The 9,079-nt window shown below is 43.7% G+C and overlaps 1 non-coding gene across 1 annotated transcript; it reads right to left on the reverse strand.

The window, feature by feature from the left end:
* Positions 1-3,497: 3,497 nt before the first annotated feature.
* Positions 3,498-3,683, reverse strand: LOC142729607 (U2 spliceosomal RNA). Its single transcript, XR_012878384.1, has one exon. It is a non-coding gene; the product is annotated as a U2 spliceosomal RNA (small nuclear RNA).
* Between the last annotated feature and the right edge of the window lie 5,396 nt (positions 3,684-9,079).

A 9,079-nucleotide genomic window follows, 5' to 3' on the forward strand; every position in this document is an offset into this window, starting at 1 on the left:
AATTCCTCCTGCATCACTTTGTCTTCCAGAAAGCTGGTATTTAATCTCCATACTCCTCTTCCTCTTTCATTTGCAGGGATATGAATAGTTGCACTGAGCATTTTATGGTCAGAGAAGATATTGTCTTCAATCTTAATATCCACTGGCTTCATATTTTTGTATGTGAGTACATAATCCAGTCTGGACTTGACTGTAATGTTCTCCCAGGTATAACCTGGTTCAGACCTCTTCAGACTCCTCCATACATCAGACAATTCAAAATCGCAAATGAAATTTTTCCACTGTTGCACGGTTTTATCTACTCTTCTTGCAGCACCTCCAGTTCGATCTTCACTTTCGAGTGCACAATTGAGATCACCTGCTACTACAAGCGATGTTGAGCCGGCAATAAATGGCTGGATATCTTCAATCAATTCTGACCTTTCATTAGTATCAGGTGAGGCATACACATTGAGGAGTTTCACTTCACTCCCATTATAGTCAACAATAACTAAAAGCGCCCTCCCGGGGATAAGTTCAACAAAGGAAATAATTCGGCAATTCTGCCCTTTCAATAAAACACCTACTCCTGTTGACTTATTTGAATTTTCGCCTGACCAAACCGATTGTCCGTGAGGCCAACTGTCTCTCAGCTCTTTATAGTCCATACTGTGATCTATATCACATTCTTGCAGAAAAACAATATCAAAGTTCAATGTGCTCAAAAACGAAAAAAAGGCAGCCCTTCTGGCAGAGCTCCTCACACTCCTCACATTCAGCGAGAGCAACTTCAGACAGGACATCATTCAGACTTCATGGTGACCCATCAGAATCAGAAAGTTCAGGAAGTATATCCCCCAGGCTTGGAGTTGCGAACTCCTGGATATCCATGGTGGGCTGGATAGGTTGAGACATTTCAATTGCCGATACTGGCTGCGGTGTCTCCATTGCCAGCACTGGCTGTACGTCTTTTAATTTTGCCTTCATAGTCTTTTTCGACTTGACACTACTAGACTCAGCCGACTCAACCTTTTTCCTTTTTCTTTTCTCCTCCAGCTCCATCACTTCACCCCAGTCATCCTCTTGGCCATCAGGAAGACCGGGAGAGCGGACATCAGTCACACGAGAACCGCTAGATGGCAGACCCTCGGCCTCGGATGGGACATCGGACTCTGTAACTGCTACAGGACCTGCCACCATTACGGAAGGACTCAGGATAACGGATAGGTTCTTTTTTCCCTCTGATACTGGGGCCACCTTCCGTATGAGGCCAGCAACAGGTGGCCCAGCAGCAGGCTCCTTGGATAGAATAGTCAGTTCAGGTTGTTGTTGAGCTGACGCTGCAACCTGCGCCCAAGTCTTTACCCTATCTGGGCAATCTTTGAACGTGTGTCTCTTCCCACCACACAGATTACATGTGATCTCCTCCTGACACCCGTCTCTATTGTGGCCAAGTTTCCCACAGTGACTGCAGAAGCGTGTGTCAGCCGCCTCTGCTTTGCATCCATCTGGCTTGTGCCCAAACTTCCTACATTTCCTACAATAGGAGGGCATATTGTTGTAGAACAGATAGCCTCTGTCACGGCCAATGGTGAAATTGGAAGGCTGATGGTGAACTCCCCCAATCCCATCTGGGTCTGCTCCAAACTTCACCAAAAATTTGTATTTGCCTGTCCATAGGCCAACTTCGTCCATCACCTTCTGGCCATTTTTAATGTCCGTACAATACCGCAGCAGGAACCGAGCAATATTGTCCATGGTGACATACGGATTGTACATGAAGACAGTCACATACGCTTCACCATAGGAGTACAGCAAGGTGAATTTAAGTCCTTCCAGCTCTGGACTCCCCTCTTTCAATTTCAGAGTCTGGTAGAAGTTCTGGCAGGCAGCTGTTGTCTCCAAGACCAGGATATAATAGTCTTTTGCCGGATGTTGTAGGCAGAGAATGTCATTCTTTTCCACCAGAAGAAGTCCAAACAGGATCTCTGTAGCCAGATGTTTCAATCCGAATTCCTCCCGATAATCTTCTCCAATATCAATTCGGATGCCGTTCTTCACAAAATTTTGTCCACGCTCCAGGAATCGGATTCGGCCATAAGAAACCATATTATCTGTATCCCTGTCTGGGAACTCAGTCGATCGCCTTCTTGTTCTCCGTGGTCTTCCCCTTATAGCAGCATAGAGCTTAAGACAGTAAACTGCCAATGCTCTAAGGCCAAGGGTATGACAGGCTAGGAGACCCTCTGACAAGCCACTTGAGCTTAGCCAAAAGGCCGAGAAGCGATAACCCGAACGGGCCGCGCGTTGCCCGAGCCTGCCCGATACTGCTGTTCAGCCCTTGCAGCGATTCAGCCTACTTCTAGGCAATTCCATGGGGCCCTGCAGGCTCACACACTCACAGCTACACGGGAGGTGAATAAAGGCCGGAGAGGAAGCCAGACAGGATTTGCTTCTTTTGCTTGCACCACAATGCAGTGCTGAAAGAGGAGGAATCTACATAAAAACGCCTTCCTGGCAACGCCCAAATGCCCTGCTGCCATGCAGATAAACACTGGCAGCGGCAGCAAGTGCATGCCCACAGCCACCCCTTGTTCCTTCACACCTTGTATCAGCTGTAATCCAGTCCAGTCCAGTGCTGCCTGCTGAGCAGCACTGACCAACACTGCCTGGGCCCAGGCTTTTATCTCTGAGGCCCCATTATTATGTCAGAAAGCTGGCTCTGGCTCCTCAGGGCTCCACTATGACACGTGCAAAGTTCCGTCTGAACTTTATATAAGACGGTGCGGCTCAGTCAGTCACTCAGTGTTGCCTGAGAGGGCAACACTGCAACAGCCGGCCGCCAGGCTGTCTTTTTTTGCACAGCTAGTTGCCTCCAGGAGGCCACAAGAGGGAGACAAGGGACTGCAAAATGGAAAATAAGCATCCACCAACTTTACAGACAACTTCTCCTTGCTCCTACAACCTCCATCCTTGCACAGTTTGTTATTCTTCTAGGTAACATAGTAACAAATCCAAATTGCTGCTCTCTTTGTAGGCAAGCAAGGCTTTGTTGCAACTGCAATTCTTACTCCTTCTTGAAATGTAGGGATGACAGTACATTCCATCACATCCATCTAGTGTACACAGGTAGGTCCATTGTGGCGGGCGGGCGGCTTTAATGGCTGTTTGCTGTTCCCCTACTCCACTCCACTATTTGACTGTGGTGCTGCATCAATCAGTGGCTGGCTCAGGTGCAGCTCTTTAACTTACCTAAAAGGGAGGGCGAAGAGAAGACAAGGAAGGTGAATGAGCTGTTCCAATGTGAAATGCCGGAAACACAGACACACAGACGACACAAAACAAGAGGTGGCAATGTATTCATTAATTGCATTTAATCAATTAGCTCATTATCACTCATGCATTGTCCAACAGGTGTTGAAATAATGGGATTAAAAGGGGAGATCCCTTCAGAAAGACAGAAACAATGGCAAACACAAAAAACACTTTTGGAATCTGATTTTAGTCAACACATAAGGAAAGGGTGCACCGGTCCTGGAAATACTGCAATACCAGGTCAATGCGTGGAGTGGACAGAGCAAGCTCTATTTCCATCTCCCTGTTCTAAAAATCCATTTAATATATGGTCCCCAGATAGGGGACGTATCAGATATTAAACTGATAAGAACAGATTTTTTTTTTTATTTTTTTTTTTTAAAACCTTCAGGTTTGGATTAATTATTTTTAAAAACACTCGTTCATATCCTGTCGATACTTACTATCAGTATCCTAGACATTTCTGAACGATTCCATCCAATCATCATCAGGCTTTTTCATTTTGGTTTTTTAAATTTTCATATAACACAAAGCAAATACAGAAACAATATAAAAAATTCCACCCCTCCACTACACTCTCACCATATACCTCCACTTCAAAACCTTCCAAATCCCTTCTGCATCCACCTCCCCCAACCTTTCCTTATCTACCAAATACACTGTATACATCCTATCCAATACCATTCTCAAACATCCTTCCACAGTTACATCTTTCTTTCTAAACACATACAGGTTCCTAACATCCCACAAAACCTCTTTTATAATTGCTAATATGACAAATAATACCCTTTGATTTTTCTGACTTACATTCGCAAGCCCAAACAAAACTATTTCCATGCATAACCTATTAATCCCAACCAACTCCTTAAGTAACGGACCCATACCCCTCCAAACTCCCTGTGCCACCCCACAATTCCAAAACAGATGCACTATACTTTCACTCCCACCACAATTCTCTCTTGGACACAAATCACTCCTCACAACTCCACGATTTTTCTGAAACTCTCTAACTGACAACCCACCATGCAAACTCTGCCATACAATCTCTCTCTGTCTATTTGTAATACCATCTGTCCTCAACCCCTTCCACACCTTACCAACACACTGACCTCTCACCATATTTATATTACATTGGACTTCCATATCTTTTATACACTTAAACACACTCTTCTTATCTTTCAAACATTCTTTCTTCACCGCTGTCAATCCAAACTTCCTGATAAAATTCTCAATAAACTCATACCATTTAGGACTCACAAACGCATACGGCTTCCTTAAATCTCTTTTTATCCATCCTATTTTCCCTAACACCTTCCCACCCAGAAATCTCACCATGCATGCAAATTTCCAATCACCTCCCAGCATCCTCTTCACTGCAAACATCACATTCACCCCTAAATACACTTCAATATTAGGAAAATTCATACCCCCATTCACCCACTCCTTCAGCACAGTCTCTCTTCTCACTCTCTCCATTGTCGTTCCCCAAAAAAACACAAACACAATTCTATTCAATTTCCTTACAACCATATACCCCGGAGGAAACACCACAGCAAGATACAGAAAAATCGGCAAAATCACACTTTTTATCACCATTATCTTTCCTTCAAACGTCAACTCTCTCAAACTCCAAAATCTCAACTTCCTACTCACTCTTTTCTCCACATCTACCCAACTCTCACTTCCATCCAATTTTTCATCCATTTTAACCCCCAAAATTTGAATCGCACCGTCCACTCTTTTCACCCCCAAGTCCTCATTCATACCTGAACATCCAAACCTCTTATACTCACTTTTCTTCCAATTTACCCTAAAAGCTGACGCACCACAAAACAAAGACACCAATAATTTTGCCCTCCTCAAAACTGCAAAAGAATCACACAGCACACACACATCGTCCATATACGCCAACACTTTCAGCTCTTTCCCACCACTCCCTGGAATCTGCACTCCTCTCATACACTTATCCTTCCTAATCATCTCTAATAATGGTTCTAAAGCACACACAAAGATTATAGGGGACAAAGGGCATCCCTGCCTTACACCCGAACACACCTTCACTTCTTCACTCACCCATCCGTTTATCAAAATCTTACTGCCCACACCCTTATACAACATCCTCACCATATTCACAAACTCTCCAGGAAACCCCATCCTCACCAACACTCTAAACAAAAAATCATGCGACAACCTATCAAACGCTTTTTCAAAATCAATAGATAACACACTAAGCTCTTGCTTTCTCTCCCTTGCATCCCACAACACATCTCTCAATAAACAAAGATTCTCCCCAATCCTTCTCCCAGGAATTCCACACACTTGATCCTCCCCAATCACCTGATCGATCACATCTCTCATTCTATTGGCAATCATTTTAGCAAAAATCTTGTAATCCACATTCAACAAAGTTATAGGTCTCCAATTCCTTACATCCTTCTCATCCCCTTTCTTATAAATCAGCACAACCACTCCACTCTTCATACTCTCCGCCAATCTACACTTTTCCCGCATAAAAACATATATCTCAATCATATCTAACTTAATCACATCCCACATTCGCTTATAAAACTCCACTGGCAACCCATCCTCTCCCGGTGTTCTATTCACTGACATGCTTTCAATAGCTGATTTAACCTCTTCCTCCCCAACTCCTCTCACCAGCCTATCATACTCCACTCTGTCCACCTGCTTCTCAATCACAGCCACCACCTCCGACTCCAAATCTCTATCACACTCCTTTACTGCATACAATTCTCTGTAAAACTCTTCAACCACTCCTAACACCACTTTCCCTTTTACCACATTCCCATCCTTATCATACACACATACCAAATCCTCTTTTCTCCCAATCACTTTTTTAAAAAAATATCTCGAACATTTCTCATTCTTTTCTAACTTATCCAATCTTGCTTGATACATAATTTCCTTACCCTTTTTCACCATCCATTCTTTCATATTCTTCTTAACTTCCTCAATCTTCTCATCCACCTCCCAACCATTCTTCTTCAAACTTCTCAAAAACCCCAATCTTTTATACAAGCACTCATACTTTCTCCTTCTACCAGCTGCTCTTCTATAACCAACTTTCTTAAAATATACTTTTGTCTTTTCCTTCACCCAATCCCACCACTCCAACACATCTACAAACTCATTCTTCCTTCTACACCAACTCCCATACAAATTAACATATTTCCCATACACCTCCTCATCTTCTAACAAATTAACATTTAATTTCCATAAACCCCTCCCACTTATACATTCCACATCCAAAACCAGTTCACACATCACACACTCATGATCCGAATATATTACCCTCATTTGCATATAATTTTTACCCATAATACCTTTCGACACAAAACACATATCTAGTCTCGAACTATAAATACCCCTGTCTGAAAAATATGTATCTTGGGGGTCTACTCCACATAATTTTATCACATCCTTCAACTGAAAATCAAACAATATATTTTTAACCACATTACCAGACACATCCACATTTTTTCCATCAATCTCACAATTAAAGTCCCCTATCCACACAACCGGATCCTTCCCAGGCAAAAACATTTTAACTTTTTCAAACAATTCCACTCTTTCATTCTTATTAACTGGAGCATATATATTAATTATACGAACATTCACTCTATTAAATCTCACCACCACCATCACACACCTTCCCTCCTCAATAACAGTATGACTACAAATTTCTATTTTTTTGTTTTTGAATAAAATCCCCACACCATCATTTCTATTTTTGTTTGACACTGACCATATTGCAGGCCCGTGCACCCACTCCTCCTGCCCCACCACAAAATCCAATCCACACTCTTGAACACAAATGACATCAACATTTTGATTTGCTAATATATCTAGTATAAGAGCTCTTCTGGCTCTACTCCTAAACATACGCACATTGGATGACAAAAACTTCAAAGACATAATCTAAAACAACCCAAAGGAAGAAAATTTAGCAACGCCATTATTTTAAGATTTTCCTCTGGAGTACTTTGGAAGAACCTTCTCCGCCAGAGCCTGTATCCATATGGGCCTCAAATAAACATTCGAATGGGTTCTCCAACAAAATCGCCTCTTCTTCCACCTTCTCAAAACGTGGCTTTTTTGCCGTTTTCCTAGGGGGACGAAAACATTCTGCACCTGTGACAGTCACTTCCCCCCCAGGAGGTTCATCTTCCTCGGAGAGAGACCAGTCTATTCTTGCTGACTCATCAATCAAAATGCTCATGGGAGATTCCACAGCTGGGCTAATCAACCCCTCCCCCATCTCCACCTGCTGCTGGTCTTGGACAGCTTCATTTTGTCTTTTTTCAGCCTCCTCAGACATCCTCAAGAATCTTGCTCCTTCCTCCCTCTTCCTATCAAGATCCATTTGATTCCTAGCCTCCTCCTGCTTCTTCCTTTCTTCCCTCCTCTTTACCACTTCAGGACAGTCTCTGTACATATGCCCAGTCAATCCACATAAATCACAGGCTCTAGGCTGTGGACACGCCCCAGCCTCATGTCCAGGATTTTTACAGTTCCTACACAGTTTAACCCCTGGGCAATCCTCCTTTAAATGGCCAAATTTAAAGCAGTTCCTGCAAAAGGATGGCTGTCCTTGATAATACAGATAGCCTCTGTTTCCAGCCACAGAAAAATTGGCAGGTGGGTGTCTCACTCCCCCAATACAGCTTTCATCAGGTCTTAATTTCACCCAGAATTTATATGTTCCATTAAAGATGTTAAGGATACTTTTCTGCCTTACCCCTCCTTTCACACTTAAACAGTACTGTCCAAGAAAGTTCTTTAGGATATTAACATCCGTGAAAGGGTTAAACACATGGATAAAAACAGTTTTTTCTTCTAGTTCAAACAGTGGAACAAATATGACATTCCTCAGTACCTGGTTAGATGCATTGGTCTTCAGACATTCATAGAATAGCAGGCAGGTCCCATCCACATAAAAGGAAATGTCATAGATACCTTGTTTTTTTGATTCTTGAATACAAAAAACATCATTTTCCAAGGAAATACCAGCCATCTTCTCCACAATTTTGTGTCCAACATATGAGATGCTGTTCTTCACGCTGTCAGAGATCTCCACCTTCAGCCGGACTGTCTTCTGGATACCTGAGGAAAATTCCATACCTGCCATCTTTTCAGCCTATCGGTCCAGGACCATAGGAGGATCGCCACTCAAAAGGTCTCCTGCTACCACAGGAACACTCGCACCCCCGACCCAGACCAGAGCAATAAACTCTGATCTGAGCCAAAAGGCCGAGAAGCGATAACCCGAACGGGCCGCGCGTTGCCCGAGCCTGCCCGATACTGCTGTTCAGCCCTTGCAGCGATTCAGCCTACTTCTAGGCAATTCCATGGGGCCCTGCAGGCTCACACACTCACAGCTACACGGGAGGTGAATAAAGGCCGGATAGGAAGCCAGACAGGATTTGCTTCTTTTGCTTGCACCACAATGCAGTGCTGAAAGAGGAGGAATCTACATAAAAACGCCTTCCTGGCAACGCCCAAATGCCCTGCTGCCATGCAGATAAACACTGGCAGCGGCAGCAAGTGCATGCCCACAGCCACCCCTTGTTCCTTCACACCTTGTATCAGCTGTAATCCAGTCCAGTCCAGTGCTGCCTGCTGAGCAGCACTGACCAACACTGCCTGGGCCCAGGCTTTTATCTCTGAGGCCCCATTATGATGTCAGAAAGCTGGCTCTGGCTCCTCAGGGCTCCACTATGACACGTGCAAAGTTCCGTCTGAACTTTATATAAGACGGTGCGGC

Source organism: Rhinoderma darwinii, unplaced genomic scaffold (assembly GCF_050947455.1).
Source record: "Rhinoderma darwinii isolate aRhiDar2 unplaced genomic scaffold, aRhiDar2.hap1 Scaffold_729, whole genome shotgun sequence".
NCBI lineage: Eukaryota > Metazoa > Chordata > Amphibia > Anura > Rhinodermatidae > Rhinoderma > Rhinoderma darwinii.